Source organism: Electrophorus electricus, chromosome 13 (assembly GCF_041902795.1).
Source record: "Electrophorus electricus isolate QZ-2024a chromosome 13, ASM4190279v1, whole genome shotgun sequence".
Classification (NCBI taxonomy): Eukaryota; Metazoa; Chordata; class Actinopteri; order Gymnotiformes; family Gymnotidae; genus Electrophorus; species Electrophorus electricus.
The window spans coordinates 21,873,584-21,888,871 of NC_137509.1; the positions used below are offsets into that span (position 1 = coordinate 21,873,584).

Consider the following 15,288-nt stretch of genomic DNA (forward strand, 5'->3'; position numbering starts at 1 on the left):
TCACTTTAATTTACTCTCCAACTGACATGCTTGAATGTGAAGTGCAGTGATTAATAAAAATACTGTCTGTTAGTGCCTCCGTATACCAGATGTTGTAAGCTTTTATTGCATCATTTAATTTACTTTCAAGATAACATTCTAGAATGTCAAGTGCAGGGATTAATAAAAAAAATAGTCAGATTGGTCTTTGATCATATTTGCTATGATTAGGCAATTTGACTAAGTGTTTAAGGCTTACTGCCACACCATCTTGAGAACGCCCAATCTCATCTGACCTTGGAAGCTAAGCAAGTTTGGGCCTGGATAGTACTGAGGTGGGACCCTACCTAGGAATACCAGGTGCTGTAAGCTTTTCTTGCATCACTTTAATTTACTTTCAAGCTGACATGCTCAAATGTGAAGTGCAGTGATTAATAAAAAAAAACTATCTGTTAGCACATGGGAATAGCAGATGCTGTAAGTTTTTTTTGCATCACTTTGATTTACTCTCCAACTCACATGCCTGAATGTGAAGTGCAGTGATTCATCAAAAAACTATCTGTTAGCACCTTGGACTACGAGATGCTGTAAGCTTCTCTTGCATCACTTTAATTTACTTTTAAGATGACATGCTAGGATGTGAAGTGCAGTGATTAATTAAAAAAAACTATCTGTTAGCACCTGGGAATAGCAGATGCTGTAAATTTTTGTTGCATCACTTTAATTTAATCTGCAACTGACATGCTTGTATGTGAAGTGTACAGATTAAATAGAAATCTTTTAGTACCAGGGAATAGCAGGTGCTGTAAGATTTTATTGCATCCCTTTAATTTATGTTCAAGCTATCATGTTCAAATTTGAAGTGCAGTGAATAATTAAATCAAACTATCTGCTAGCACCTGGGAATAGCAGATGCTGTAAGTTTTTATTGCATCACTTTAATTTACTCTCCAACTGACATGCTTGAATGTGAAGTGCAGTGATTAATAAAAATACTGTCTGTTAGTGCCTCCGTATACCAGATGTTGTAAGCTTTTATTGCATCATTTAATTTACTTTCAAGATAACATTCTAGAATGTCAACTGCAGGGATTAATAAAAAAAATAGTCAGATTGGTCTTTGATCATATTTGCTATGATTAGGCAATTTGACTAAGTGTTTAAGGCTTACTGCCACACCATCTTGAGAACGCCCAATCTCATCTGACCTTGGAAGCTAAGCAAGTTTGGGCCTGGATAGTACTGAGGTGGGACCCTACCTAGGAATACCAGGTGCTGTAAGCTTTTCTTGCATCACTTTAATTTACTTTCAAGCTGACATGCTCAAATGTGAAGTGCAGTGTTAATAAAAAAAAACTATCTGTTAGCACATGGGAATAGCAGATGCTGTAAGTTTTTTTTGCATCACTTTCATTTACTCTCCAACTCACATGCCTGAATGTGAAGTGCAGTGATTCATCAAAAAACTATCTGTTAGCACCTTGGACTACGAGATGCTGTAAGCTTCTCTTGCATCACTTTAATTTACTTTTAAGATGACATGCTAGGATGTGAAGTGCAGTGATTAATTAAAAAAAACTATCTGTTAGCACCTGGGAATAGCAGATGCTGTAAATTTTTGTTGCATCACTTTAATTTAATCTGCAACTGACATGCTTGTATGTGAAGTGTACAGATTAAATAGAAATCTTTTAGTACCAGGGAATAGCAGGTGCTGTAAGATTTTATTGCATCCCTTTAATTTATGTTCAAGCTATCATGTTCAAATTTGAAGTGCAGTGAATAATTAAATCAAACTATCTGCTAGCACCTGGGAATAGCAGATGCTGTAAGTTTTTATTGCATCACTTTAATTTACTCTCCAACTGACATGCTTGAATGTGAAGTGCAGTGATTAATAAAAATACTGTCTGTTAGTGCCTCCGTATACCAGATGTTGTAAGCTTTTATTGCATCATTTAATTTACTTTCAAGATAACATTCTAGAATGTCAACTGCAGGGATTAATAAAAAAAATAGTCAGATTGGTCTTTGATCATATTTGCTATGATTAGGCAATTTGACTAAGTGTTTAAGGCTTACTGCCACACCATCTTGAGAACGCCCAATCTCATCTGACCTTGGAAGCTAAGCAAGCTTGGGCCTGGATTGTACTGAGGTGGGTCCCTACCTAGGAATACCAGGTGCTGTAAGCTTTTCTTGCATCACTTTAATTTACTTTCAAGCTGACATGCTCAAATGTGAAGTGCAGTGATTAATAAAAAAAAACTATCTGTTAGCACATGGGAATAGCAGATGCTGTAAGTTTTTTTTGCATCACTTTCATTTACTCTCCAACTCACATGCCTGAATGTGAAGTGCAGTGATTCATCAAAAAACTATCTGTTAGCAGCTTGGACTACGAGATGCTGTAAGCTTCTCTTGCATCACTTTAATGTACTTTTAAGATGACATGCTAGGATGTGAAGTGCAGTGATTAATTAAAAAAGCTATCTGTTAGCACCTGGGAATAGCAGATGCTGTAAGTTTTTGTTGCATCACTTTAATTTAATCTGCAACTGACATGCTTGTATGTGAAGTGTACAGATTAAATAGAAATCTTTTAGTACCAGGGAATAGCAGGTGTTGTAAGATTTTATTGCATCCCTTTAATTTATGTTCAAGCTATCATGTTCAAATTTGAAGTGCAGTGAATAATTAAATCAAACTATCTGTTAGCACCTGGGAATAGCAGATGCTGTAAGTTTTTATTGCATCACTTTAATTTACTCTCCAACTGACATGCTTGAATGTGAAGTGCAGTGATTAATAAAAATACTGTCTGTTAGTGCCTCCGTATACCAGATGTTGTAAGCTTTTATTGCATCATTTAATTTACTTTCAAGATAACATTCTAGAATGTCAAGTGCAGGGATTAATAAAAAAAATAGTCAGATTGGTCTTTGATCATATTTGCTATGATTAGGCAATTTGACTAAGTGTTTAAGGCTTACTGCCACACCATCTTGAGAACGCCCAATCTCATCTGACCTTGGAAGCTAAGCAAGTTTGGGCCTGGATAGTACTGAGGTGGGACCCTACCTAGGAATACCAGGTGCTGTAAGCTTTTCTTGCATCACTTTAATTTACTTTCAAGCTGACATGCTCAAATGTGAAGTGCAGTGATTAATAAAAAAAAACTATCTGTTAGCACATGGGAATAGCAGATGCTGTAAGTTTTTTTTGCATCACTTTGATTTACTCTCCAACTCACATGCCTGAATGTGAAGTGCAGTGATTCATCAAAAAACTATCTGTTAGCACCTTGGACTACGAGATGCTGTAAGCTTCTCTTGCATCACTTTAATTTACTTTTAAGATGACATGCTAGGATGTGAAGTGCAGTGATTAATTAAAAAAAACTATCTGTTAGCACCTGGGAATAGCAGATGCTGTAAATTTTTGTTGCATCACTTTAATTTAATCTGCAACTGACATGCTTGTATGTGAAGTGTACAGATTAAATAGAAATCTTTTAGTACCAGGGAATAGCAGGTGCTGTAAGATTTTATTGCATCCCTTTAATTTATGTTCAAGCTATCATGTTCAAATTTGAAGTGCAGTGAATAATTAAATCAAACTATCTGCTAGCACCTGGGAATAGCAGATGCTGTAAGTTTTTATTGCATCACTTTAATTTACTCTCCAACTGACATGCTTGAATGTGAAGTGCAGTGATTAATAAAAATACTGTCTGTTAGTGCCTCCGTATACCAGATGTTGTAAGCTTTTATTGCATCATTTAATTTACTTTCAAGATAACATTCTAGAATGTCAACTGCAGGGATTAATAAAAAAAATAGTCAGATTGGTCTTTGATCATATTTGCTATGATTAGGCAATTTGACTAAGTGTTTAAGGCTTACTGCCACACCATCTTGAGAACGCCCAATCTCATCTGACCTTGGAAGCTAAGCAAGTTTGGGCCTGGATAGTACTGAGGTGGGACCCTACCTAGGAATACCAGGTGCTGTAAGCTTTTCTTGCATCACTTTAATTTACTTTCAAGCTGACATGCTCAAATGTGAAGTGCAGTGTTAATAAAAAAAAACTATCTGTTAGCACATGGGAATAGCAGATGCTGTAAGTTTTTTTTGCATCACTTTGATTTACTCTCCAACTCACATGCCTGAATGTGAAGTGCAGTGATTCATCAAAAAACTATCTGTTAGCACCTTGGACTACGAGATGCTGTAAGCTTCTCTTGCATCACTTTAATTTACTTTTAAGATGACATGCTAGGATGTGAAGTGCAGTGATTAATTAAAAAAAACTATCTGTTAGCACCTGGGAATAGCAGATGCTGTAAATTTTTGTTGCATCACTTTAATTTAATCTGCAACTGACATGCTTGTATGTGAAGTGTACAGATTAAATAGAAATCTTTTAGTACCAGGGAATAGCAGGTGCTGTAAGATTTTATTGCATCCCTTTAATTTATGTTCAAGCTATCATGTTCAAATTTGAAGTGCAGTGAATAATTAAATCAAACTATCTGCTAGCACCTGGGAATAGCAGATGCTGTAAGTTTTTATTGCATCACTTTAATTTACTCTCCAACTGACATGCTTGAATGTGAAGTGCAGTGATTAATAAAAATACTGTCTGTTAGTGCCTCCGTATACCAGATGTTGTAAGCTTTTATTGCATCATTTAATTTACTTTCAAGATAACATTCTAGAATGTCAACTACAGGGATTAATAAAAAAAATAGTCAGATTGGTCTTTGATCATATTTGCTATGATTAGGCAATTTGACTAAGTGTTTAAGGCTTACTGCCACACCATCTTGAGAACGCCCAATCTCATCTGACCTTGGAAGCTAAGCAAGCTTGGGCCTGGATTGTACTGAGGTGGGTCCCTACCTAGGAATACCAGGTGCTGTAAGCTTTTCTTGCATCACTTTAATTTACTTTCAAGCTGACATGCTCAAATGTGAAGTGCAGTGATTAATAAAAAAAAACTATCTGTTAGCACATGGGAATAGCAGATGCTGTAAGTTTTTTTTGCATCACTTTCATTTACTCTCCAACTCACATGCCTGAATGTGAAGTGCAGTGATTCATCAAAAAACTATCTGTTAGCAGCTTGGACTACGAGATGCTGTAAGCTTCTCTTGCATCACTTTAATGTACTTTTAAGATGACATGCTAGGATGTGAAGTGCAGTGATTAATTAAAAAAGCTATCTGTTAGCACCTGGGAATAGCAGATGCTGTAAGTTTTTGTTGCATCACTTTAATTTAATCTGCAACTGACATGCTTGTATGTGAAGTGTACAGATTAAATAGAAATCTTTTAGTACCAGGGAATAGCAGGTGTTGTAAGATTTTATTGCATCCCTTTAATTTATGTTCAAGCTATCATGTTCAAATTTGAAGTGCAGTGAATAATTAAATCAAACTATCTGTTAGCACCTGGGAATAGCAGATGCTGTAAGTTTTTATTGCATCACTTTAATTTACTCTCCAACTGACATGCTTGAATGTGAAGTGCAGTGATTAATAAAAATACTGTCTGTTAGTGCCTCCGTATACCAGATGTTGTAAGCTTTTATTGCATCATTTAATTTACTTTCAAGATAACATTCTAGAATGTCAAGTGCAGGGATTAATAAAAAAAATAGTCAGATTGGTCTTTGATCATATTTGCTATGATTAGGCAATTTGACTAAGTGCTTAAGGCTTACTGCCACACCATCTTGCGAACGCCCAATCTCATCTGACCTTGGAAGCTAAGCAAGTTTGGGCCTGGATAGTACTGAGGTGGGACCCTACCTAGGAATACCAGGTGCTGTAAGCTTTTCTTGCATCACTTTAATTTACTTTCAAGCTGACATGCTCAAATGTGAAGTGCAGTGATTAATAAAAAAAAACTATCTGTTAGCACATGGGAATAGCAGATGCTGTAAGTTTTTTTTGCATCACTTTGATTTACTCTCCAACTCACATGCCTGAATGTAAAGTGCAGTGATTCATCAAAAAACTATCTGTTAGCACCTTGGACTACGAGATGCTGTAAGCTTCTCTTGCATCACTTTAATTTACTTTTAAGATGACATGCTAGGATGTGAAGTGCAGTGATTAATTAAAAAAAACTATCTGTTAGCACCTGGGAATAGCAGATGCTGTAAATTTTTGTTGCATCACTTTAATTTAATCTGCAACTGACATGCTTGTATGTGAAGTGTACAGATTAAATAGAAATCTTTTAGTACCAGGGAATAGCAGGTGCTGTAAGATTTTATTGCATCCCTTTAATTTATGTTCAAGCTATCATGTTCAAATTTGAAGTGCAGTGAATAATTAAATCAAACTATCTGCTAGCACCTGGGAATAGCAGATGCTGTAAGTTTTTATTGCATCACTTTAATTTACTCTCCAACTGACATGCTTGAATGTGAAGTGCAGTGATTAATAAAAATACTGTCTGTTAGTGCCTCCGTATACCAGATGTTGTAAGCTTTTATTGCATCATTTAATTTACTTTCAAGATAACATTCTAGAATGTCAACTGCAGGGATTAATAAAAAAAATAGTCAGATTGGTCTTTGATCATATTTGCTATGATTAGGCAATTTGACTAAGTGTTTAAGGCTTACTGCCACACCATCTTGAGAACGCCCAATCTCATCTGACCTTGGAAGCTAAGCAAGTTTGGGCCTGGATAGTACTGAGGTGGGACCCTACCTAGGAATACCAGGTGCTGTAAGCTTTTCTTGCATCACTTTAATTTACTTTCAAGCTGACATGCTCAAATGTGAAGTGCAGTGTTAATAAAAAAAAACTATCTGTTAGCACATGGGAATAGCAGATGCTGTAAGTTTTTTTTGCATCACTTTGATTTACTCTCCAACTCACATGCCTGAATGTGAAGTGCAGTGATTCATCAAAAAACTATCTGTTAGCACCTTGGACTACGAGATGCTGTAAGCTTCTCTTGCATCACTTTAATTTACTTTTAAGATGACATGCTAGGATGTGAAGTGCAGTGATTAATTAAAAAAAACTATCTGTTAGCACCTGGGAATAGCAGATGCTGTAAATTTTTGTTGCATCACTTTAATTTAATCTGCAACTGACATGCTTGTATGTGAAGTGTACAGATTAAATAGAAATCTTTTAGTACCAGGGAATAGCAGGTGCTGTAAGATTTTATTGCATCCCTTTAATTTATGTTCAAGCTATCATGTTCAAATTTGAAGTGCAGTGAATAATTAAATCAAACTATCTGCTAGCACCTGGGAATAGCAGATGCTGTAAGTTTTTATTGCATCACTTTAATTTACTCTCCAACTGACATGCTTGAATGTGAAGTGCAGTGATTAATAAAAATACTGTCTGTTAGTGCCTCCGTATACCAGATGTTGTAAGCTTTTATTGCATCATTTAATTTACTTTCAAGATAACATTCTAGAATGTCAACTACAGGGATTAATAAAAAAAATAGTCAGATTGGTCTTTGATCATATTTGCTATGATTAGGCAATTTGACTAAGTGTTTAAGGCTTACTGCCACACCATCTTGAGAACGCCCAATCTCATCTGACCTTGGAAGCTAAGCAAGCTTGGGCCTGGATTGTACTGAGGTGGGTCCCTACCTAGGAATACCAGGTGCTGTAAGCTTTTCTTGCATCACTTTAATTTACTTTCAAGCTGACATGCTCAAATGTGAAGTGCAGTGATTAATAAAAAAAAACTATCTGTTAGCACATGGGAATAGCAGATGCTGTAAGTTTTTTTTGCATCACTTTCATTTACTCTCCAACTCACATGCCTGAATGTGAAGTGCAGTGATTCATCAAAAAACTATCTGTTAGCAGCTTGGACTACGAGATGCTGTAAGCTTCTCTTGCATCACTTTAATGTACTTTTAAGATGACATGCTAGGATGTGAAGTGCAGTGATTAATTAAAAAAGCTATCTGTTAGCACCTGGGAATAGCAGATGCTGTAAGTTTTTGTTGCATCACTTTAATTTAATCTGCAACTGACATGCTTGTATGTGAAGTGTACAGATTAAATAGAAATCTTTTAGTACCAGGGAATAGCAGGTGTTGTAAGATTTTATTGCATCCCTTTAATTTATGTTCAAGCTATCATGTTCAAATTTGAAGTGCAGTGAATAATTAAATCAAACTATCTGTTAGCACCTGGGAATAGCAGATGCTGTAAGTTTTTATTGCATCACTTTAATTTACTCTCCAACTGACATGCTTGAATGTGAAGTGCAGTGATTAATAAAAATACTGTCTGTTAGTGCCTCCGTATACCAGATGTTGTAAGCTTTTATTGCATCATTTAATTTACTTTCAAGATAACATTCTAGAATGTCAAGTGCAGGGATTAATAAAAAAAATAGTCAGATTGGTCTTTGATCATATTTGCTATGATTAGGCAATTTGACTAAGTGCTTAAGGCTTACTGCCACACCATCTTGCGAACGCCCAATCTCATCTGACCTTGGAAGCTAAGCAAGTTTGGGCCTGGATAGTACTGAGGTGGGACCCTACCTAGGAATACCAGGTGCTGTAAGCTTTTCTTGCATCACTTTAATTTACTTTCAAGCTGACATGCTCAAATGTGAAGTGCAGTGATTAATAAAAAAAAACTATCTGTTAGCACATGGGAATAGCAGATGCTGTAAGTTTTTTTTGCATCACTTTGATTTACTCTCCAACTCACATGCCTGAATGTAAAGTGCAGTGATTCATCAAAAAACTATCTGTTAGCACCTTGGACTACGAGATGCTGTAAGCTTCTCTTGCATCACTTTAATTTACTTTTAAGATGACATGCTAGGATGTGAAGTGCAGTGATTAATTAAAAAAAACTATCTGTTAGCACCTGGGAATAGCAGATGCTGTAAATTTTTGTTGCATCACTTTAATTTAATCTGCAACTGACATGCTTGTATGTGAAGTGTACAGATTAAATAGAAATCTTTTAGTACCAGGGAATAGCAGGTGCTGTAAGATTTTATTGCATCCCTTTAATTTATGTTCAAGCTATCATGTTCAAATTTGAAGTGCAGTGAATAATTAAATCAAACTATCTGCTAGCACCTGGGAATAGCAGATGCTGTAAGTTTTTATTGCATCACTTTAATTTACTCTCCAACTGACATGCTTGAATGTGAAGTGCAGTGATTAATAAAAATACTGTCTGTTAGTGCCTCCGTATACCAGATGTTGTAAGCTTTTGTTGCATCATTTAATTTACTTTCAAGATAACATTCTAGAATGTCAACTGCAGGGATTAATAAAAAAAATAGTCAGATTGGTCTTTGATCATATTTGCTATGATTAGGCAATTTGACTAAGTGTTTAAGGCTTACTGCCACACCATCTTGAGAACGCCCAATCTCATCTGACCTTGGAAGCTAAGCAAGTTTGGGCCTGGATAGTACTGAGGTGGGACCCTACCTAGGAATACCAGGTGCTGTAAGCTTTTCTTGCATCACTTTAATTTACTTTCAAGCTGACATGCTCAAATGTGAAGTGCAGTGTTAATAAAAAAAAACTATCTGTTAGCACATGGGAATAGCAGATGCTGTAAGTTTTTTTTGCATCACTTTCATTTACTCTCCAACTCACATGCCTGAATGTGAAGTGCAGTGATTCATCAAAAAACTATCTGTTAGCACCTTGGACTACGAGATGCTGTAAGCTTCTCTTGCATCACTTTAATTTACTTTTAAGATGACATGCTAGGATGTGAAGTGCAGTGATTAATTAAAAAAAACTATCTGTTAGCACCTGGGAATAGCAGATGCTGTAAATTTTTGTTGCATCACTTTAATTTAATCTGCAACTGACATGCTTGTATGTGAAGTGTACAGATTAAATAGAAATCTTTTAGTACCAGGGAATAGCAGGTGCTGTAAGATTTTATTGCATCCCTTTAATTTATGTTCAAGCTATCATGTTCAAATTTGAAGTGCAGTGAATAATTAAATCAAACTATCTGCTAGCACCTGGGAATAGCAGATGCTCTAAGTTTTTATTGCATCACTTTAATTTACTCTCCAACTGACATGCTTGAATGTGAAGTGCAGTGATTAATAAAAATACTGTCTGTTAGTGCCTCCGTATACCAGATGTTGTAAGCTTTTATTGCATCATTTAATTTACTTTCAAGATAACATTCTAGAATGTCAAGTGCAGGGATTAATAAAAAAAATAGTCAGATTGGTCTTTAATTCATATTTGCTATGATTAGGCAATTTGACTAATTGTTTAAGGCTTACTGCCACACCATCTTGAGAACGCCCAATCTCATCTGACCTTGGAAGCTAAGCAAGTTTGGGCCTGGATAGTACTGAGGTGGGACCCTACCTAGGAATACCAGGTGCTGTAAGCTTTTCTTGCATCACTTTAATTTACTTTCAAGCTGACATGCTCAAATGTGAAGTGCAGTGTTAATAAAAAAAAACTATCTGTTAGCACATGGGAATAGCAGATGCTGTAAGTTTTTTTTGCATCACTTTCATTTACTCTCCAACTCACATGCCTGAATGTGAAGTGCAGTGATTCATCAAAAAACTATCTGTTAGCACCTTGGACTACGAGATGCTGTAAGCTTCTCTTGCATCACTTTAATTTACTTTTAAGATGACATGCTAGGATGTGAAGTGCAGTGATTAATTAAAAAAAACTATCTGTTAGCACCTGGGAATAGCAGATGCTGTAAATTTTTGTTGCATCACTTTAATTTAATCTGCAACTGACATGCTTGTATGTGAAGTGTACAGATTAAATAGAAATCTTTTAGTACCAGGGAATAGCAGGTGCTGTAAGATTTTATTGCATCCCTTTAATTTATGTTCAAGCTATCATGTTCAAATTTGAAGTGCAGTGAATAATTAAATCAAACTATCTGCTAGCACCTGGGAATAGCAGATGCTGTAAGTTTTTATTGCATCACTTTAATTTACTCTCCAACTGACATGCTTGAATGTGAAGTGCAGTGATTAATAAAAATACTGTCTGTTAGTGCCTCCGTATACCAGATGTTGTAAGCTTTTATTGCATCATTTAATTTACTTTCAAGATAACATTCTAGAATGTCAAGTGCAGGGATTAATAAAAAAAATAGTCAGATTGGTCTTTAATTCATATTTGCTATGATTAGGCAATTTGACTAATTGTTTAAGGCTTACTGCCACACCATCTTGAGAACGCCCAATCTCATCTGACCTTGGAAGCTAAGCAAGTTTGGGCCTGGATAGTACTGAGGTGGGACCCTACCTAGGAATACCAGGTGCTGTAAGCTTTTCTTGCATCAATTTAATTTACTTTCAAGCTGACATGCTCAAATGTGAAGTGCAGTGATTAATAAAAAAAAACTATCTATTAGCACATGGGAATAGCAGATGCTGTAAGTTTTTTTTGCATCACTTTCATTTACTCTCCAACTCACATGCCTGAATGTGAAGTGCAGTGATTCATCAAAAAACTATCTGTTAGCAGCTTGGACTACGAGATGCTGTAAGCTTCTCTTGCATCACTTTAATGTACTTTTAAGATGACATGCTAGGATGTGAAGTGCAGTGATTAATTAAAAAAGCTATCTGTTAGCACCTGGGAATAGCAGATGCTGTAAGTTTTTGTTGCATCACTTTAATTTACTCTCCAACTGACATGCTTGAATGTGAAGTGCAGTGATTAATAAAAAAATTGTCTCGTATTGCCTCCGTATACCAGATGTTGTAAGCTTTTATTGCATCATTTAATTTACTTTCAAGATAACATTCTAGAATGTCAAGTGCAGGGATTAATAAAAAAAATAGTCAGATTGGTCTTTGATCATATTTGCTATGATTAGGCAATTTGACTAAGTGTTTAAGGCTTACTGCCACACCATCTTGAGAACGCCCAATCTCATCTGACCTTGGAAGCTAAGCAAGTTTGGGCCTGGATAGTACTGAGGTGGGACCCTACCTAGGAATACCAGGTGTTGTAAGCTTTTCATGCATCACTTTAATTTACTTTCAAGCTGACATGCTCAAATGTGAAGTGCAGTGATTAATAAAAAAAACTATCTGTTAGCACCTGGGAATAGCAGATGCTGTAAGTTTTTTTTGCATCACTTTCATTTACTCTCCAACTCACGTGCCTAAATGTGAAGTGCAGTGATTCATCAAAAACTATCTGTTAGCAACTTGGACTACGAGATGCTGTAAGCTTCTCTCGCATCAATTTAATTTACTGTCAAGATGACATGCTAGGATGTGAAATGCAGTGATTAATTAAAAAAACTATCTGTTAGCACCTGGGAATAGCAGATGCTGTAAGTTTTTGTTGCATCACTTTACTTTAATCTGCAACTGACAAGCTTGTATGTGAAGTGTACAGATTAAATAGAAATATTTTAGTACCAGGGAATAGCAGGTGCTGTAAGATTGTATTGCAACCCTTTAATTTATGTTCAAGCTATCATGTTCAAATTTGAAGTGCAGTGAATAATTAACTTAAACTATCTGTTAGCACCTGGGAATAGCAGATGCTGTACGTTTTTTTTTGCATCACTTTCATTTACTCTCCAACTCACATGCCTGAATGTGAAGTGCAGTGATTCATCAAAAAACTGTCTGTTAGTGCCTCCGTATACCAGATGTTGTAAGCTTTTATTGCATCATTTAATTTACATTCAAGATAACATTCTAGAATGTCAAGTGCAGGGATTAATAAAAAAAATTGTCAGATTGGTCTTTGATCATATTTGCTATGATTAGGCAATTTGAGTAAGTGTTTAAGGTTTACGGCCACACCAGCTTGAGAACGCCCAATCTCATCTGACCTTGGAAGCTAAGCAAGTTTGGGCCTGGATAGTACTGAGGTGGGACCCTACCTAGGAATACCAGGTGCTGTAAGCTTTTATTGCATCACTTTAATTTACTTTCAAGCTGACATGCTCAAATGTGAAGTGCAGTGATTAATAAAAAAAACTATCTGTTAGCACCTGGGAATAGCAGATGCTGTAAGTTTTTTTTGCATCACTTTCATTTACTCTACAACTCACGTGCCTGAATGTGAAGTGCAGTGATTCATCAAAAACTATCTGTTAGCACCTTGGACTACGAGATGCTGTAAGCTTCTCTCGCATCAATTTAATTAACTGTCAAGATGACATGCTAGGATGTGAAATGCAGTGATTAATTAAAAAAACTATCTGTTAGCACCTGGGAATAGCAGATGCTGTAAGTTTTTGTTGCATCACTTTACTTTAATCTGCAACTGACAAGCTTGTATGTGAAGTGTACAGATTAAATAGAAATATTTTAGTACCAGGGAATAGCAGGTGCTGTAAGATTGTATTGCATCCCTTTAATTTATGTTCAAGCTATCATGTTCAAATTTGAAGTGCAGTGAATATTTAACTTAAACTATCTGTTAGCACCTGGGAATAGCAGATGCTGTACGTTTTTTTTTGCATCACTTTCATTTACTCTCCAACTCACATGCCTGAATGTGAAGTGCAGTGATTCATCAAAAAACTGTCTGTTAGTGCCTCCGTATACCAGATGTTGTAAGCTTTTATTGCATCATTTAATTTACATTCAAGATAACATTCTAGAATGTCAAGTGCAGGGATTAATAAAAAAAATTGTCAGATTGGTCTTTGATCATATTTGCTATGATTAGGCAATTTGAGTAAGTGTTTAAGGCTTACGGCCACACCAGCTTGAGAACGTCCAATCTCATCTGACCTTGGAAGCTAAGCAAGTTTGGACCTGGATAGTACTGAGGTGGGACCCTACCTAGGAATACCAGGTGCTGTAAGCTTTTCTTGCATCACTTTAATTTACTTTCAAGCTGACATGCTCAAATGTGAAGTGCAGTGATTAATAAAAAAAACTATCTGTTAGCACCTGGGAATAGCAGATGCTGTAAGTTTTTTTTGCATCACTTTCATTTACTCTCCAACTCACATGCCTGAATGTGAAGTGCAGTGATTCATCAAAAACTATCTGTTAGCACCTTGGACTACGAGATGCTGTAAGCTTCTCTTGAATCACTTTAATTTACTGTCAAGATGACATGCTAGGATGTGAAGTGCAGTGATTAATTAAAAAAACTATCTGTTAGCACCTGGGAATAGCAGATGCTGTAAGTTTTTGTTGCATCACTTTACTTTAATCTGCAACTGACAAGCTTGTATGTGAAGTGTACAGATTAAATAGAAATATTTTAGTACCAGGGAATAGCAGGTGCTGTAAGATTGTATTGCATCCCTTTAATTTATGTTCAAGCTATCATGTTCAAATTTGAAGTGCAGTGAATAATTAACTCAAACTATCTGTTAGCACCTGGGAATAGCAGATGCTGTAAGTTTTTTATGCATCACTTTCATTTACTCTCCAACTCACATGCCTGAATGTTAAGTGCAGTGATTCATCAAAAAACTGTCTGTTAGTGCCTCCGTATACCAGATGTTGTAAGCTTTTATTGCATCATTTAATTTACATTCAAGATACCATTCTAGAATGTCAAGTGCAGGGATTAATAAAAAAAATTGTCAGATTGGTCTTTGATCATATTTGCTATGATTAGGCAATTTCAGTAAGTGTTTAAGGCTTACGGCCACACCAGCTTGAGAACGCCCAATCTCATCTGACCTTGGAAGCTAAGCAAGTTTGGGCCTGGATAGTACTGAGGTGGGACCCTACCTAGGAATACCAGGTGCTGTAAGCTTTTATTGCATCACTTTAATTTACTTTTAAGCTGACATGCTCAAATGTGAAGTGCAGTGATTAATAAAAAAAACTATCTGTTAGCACCTGGGAATAGCAGATGCTGTAAGTTTTTTTTGCATCACTTTCATTTACTCTCCAACTCACGTGCCTAAATGTGAAGTGCAGTGATTCATCAAAAACTATCTGTTAGCACCTTGGACTACGAGATGCTGTAAGCTTCTCTTGAATCACTTTAATTTACTGTCAAGATGACATGCTAGGATGTGAAGTGCAGTGATTAATTAAAAAAACTATCTGTTAGCACCTGGGAATAGCAGATGCTGTAAGTTTTTGTTGCATCACTTTACTTTAATCTGCAACTGACAAGCTTGTATGTGAAGTGTACAGATTAAATAGAAATATTTTAGTACCAGGGAATAGCAGGTGCTGTAAGATTGTATTGCATCCCTTTAATTTATGTTCAAGCTATCATGTTCAAATTTGAAGTGCAGTGAATAATTAACTCAAACTATCTGTTAGCACCTGGGAATAGCAGATGCTGTAAGTTTTTTATGCATCACTTTCATTTACTCTCC

General features: G+C 36.0%; 1 non-coding gene and 16 pseudogenes across 1 annotated transcript; all 17 read left to right on the forward strand.

The window, feature by feature from the left end:
* The first annotated feature begins 232 nt into the window (after positions 1 to 232).
* Positions 233 to 351, forward strand: LOC145648895 (5S ribosomal RNA; annotated as a pseudogene).
* A 793-nt stretch (positions 352 to 1,144) lies between these two features.
* Positions 1,145 to 1,263, forward strand: LOC145648896 (5S ribosomal RNA; annotated as a pseudogene).
* Positions 1,264 to 2,055: 792 nt separating this feature from the next.
* On the forward strand, positions 2,056 to 2,174 carry LOC145649879 (5S ribosomal RNA; annotated as a pseudogene).
* Positions 2,175 to 2,966: 792 nt separating this feature from the next.
* Positions 2,967 to 3,085, forward strand: LOC145648897 (5S ribosomal RNA; annotated as a pseudogene).
* A 793-nt stretch (positions 3,086 to 3,878) lies between these two features.
* On the forward strand, positions 3,879 to 3,997 carry LOC145648898 (5S ribosomal RNA; annotated as a pseudogene).
* A 792-nt stretch (positions 3,998 to 4,789) lies between these two features.
* Positions 4,790 to 4,908, forward strand: LOC145649880 (5S ribosomal RNA; annotated as a pseudogene).
* A 792-nt stretch (positions 4,909 to 5,700) lies between these two features.
* LOC145649610 (5S ribosomal RNA) lies at positions 5,701 to 5,819 on the forward strand (annotated as a pseudogene).
* Positions 5,820 to 6,612: 793 nt separating this feature from the next.
* Positions 6,613 to 6,731, forward strand: LOC145648900 (5S ribosomal RNA; annotated as a pseudogene).
* A 792-nt stretch (positions 6,732 to 7,523) lies between these two features.
* On the forward strand, positions 7,524 to 7,642 carry LOC145649881 (5S ribosomal RNA; annotated as a pseudogene).
* Positions 7,643 to 8,434: 792 nt separating this feature from the next.
* On the forward strand, positions 8,435 to 8,553 carry LOC145649611 (5S ribosomal RNA; annotated as a pseudogene).
* Positions 8,554 to 9,346: 793 nt separating this feature from the next.
* LOC145648901 (5S ribosomal RNA) lies at positions 9,347 to 9,465 on the forward strand (annotated as a pseudogene).
* A 793-nt stretch (positions 9,466 to 10,258) lies between these two features.
* On the forward strand, positions 10,259 to 10,377 carry LOC145648902 (5S ribosomal RNA; annotated as a pseudogene).
* A 793-nt stretch (positions 10,378 to 11,170) lies between these two features.
* Positions 11,171 to 11,289, forward strand: LOC145648903 (5S ribosomal RNA; annotated as a pseudogene).
* Positions 11,290 to 11,863: 574 nt separating this feature from the next.
* Positions 11,864 to 11,982, forward strand: LOC145649737 (5S ribosomal RNA; annotated as a pseudogene).
* A 791-nt stretch (positions 11,983 to 12,773) lies between these two features.
* LOC145647107 (5S ribosomal RNA) lies at positions 12,774 to 12,892 on the forward strand (annotated as a pseudogene).
* Positions 12,893 to 13,683: 791 nt separating this feature from the next.
* Positions 13,684 to 13,802, forward strand: LOC145649197 (5S ribosomal RNA; annotated as a pseudogene).
* Positions 13,803 to 14,592: 790 nt separating this feature from the next.
* On the forward strand, positions 14,593 to 14,711 carry LOC145649771 (5S ribosomal RNA). Its single transcript, XR_014116623.1, has one exon. It is a non-coding gene; the product is annotated as a 5S ribosomal RNA (ribosomal RNA).
* Positions 14,712 to 15,288: the final 577 nt, after the last annotated feature.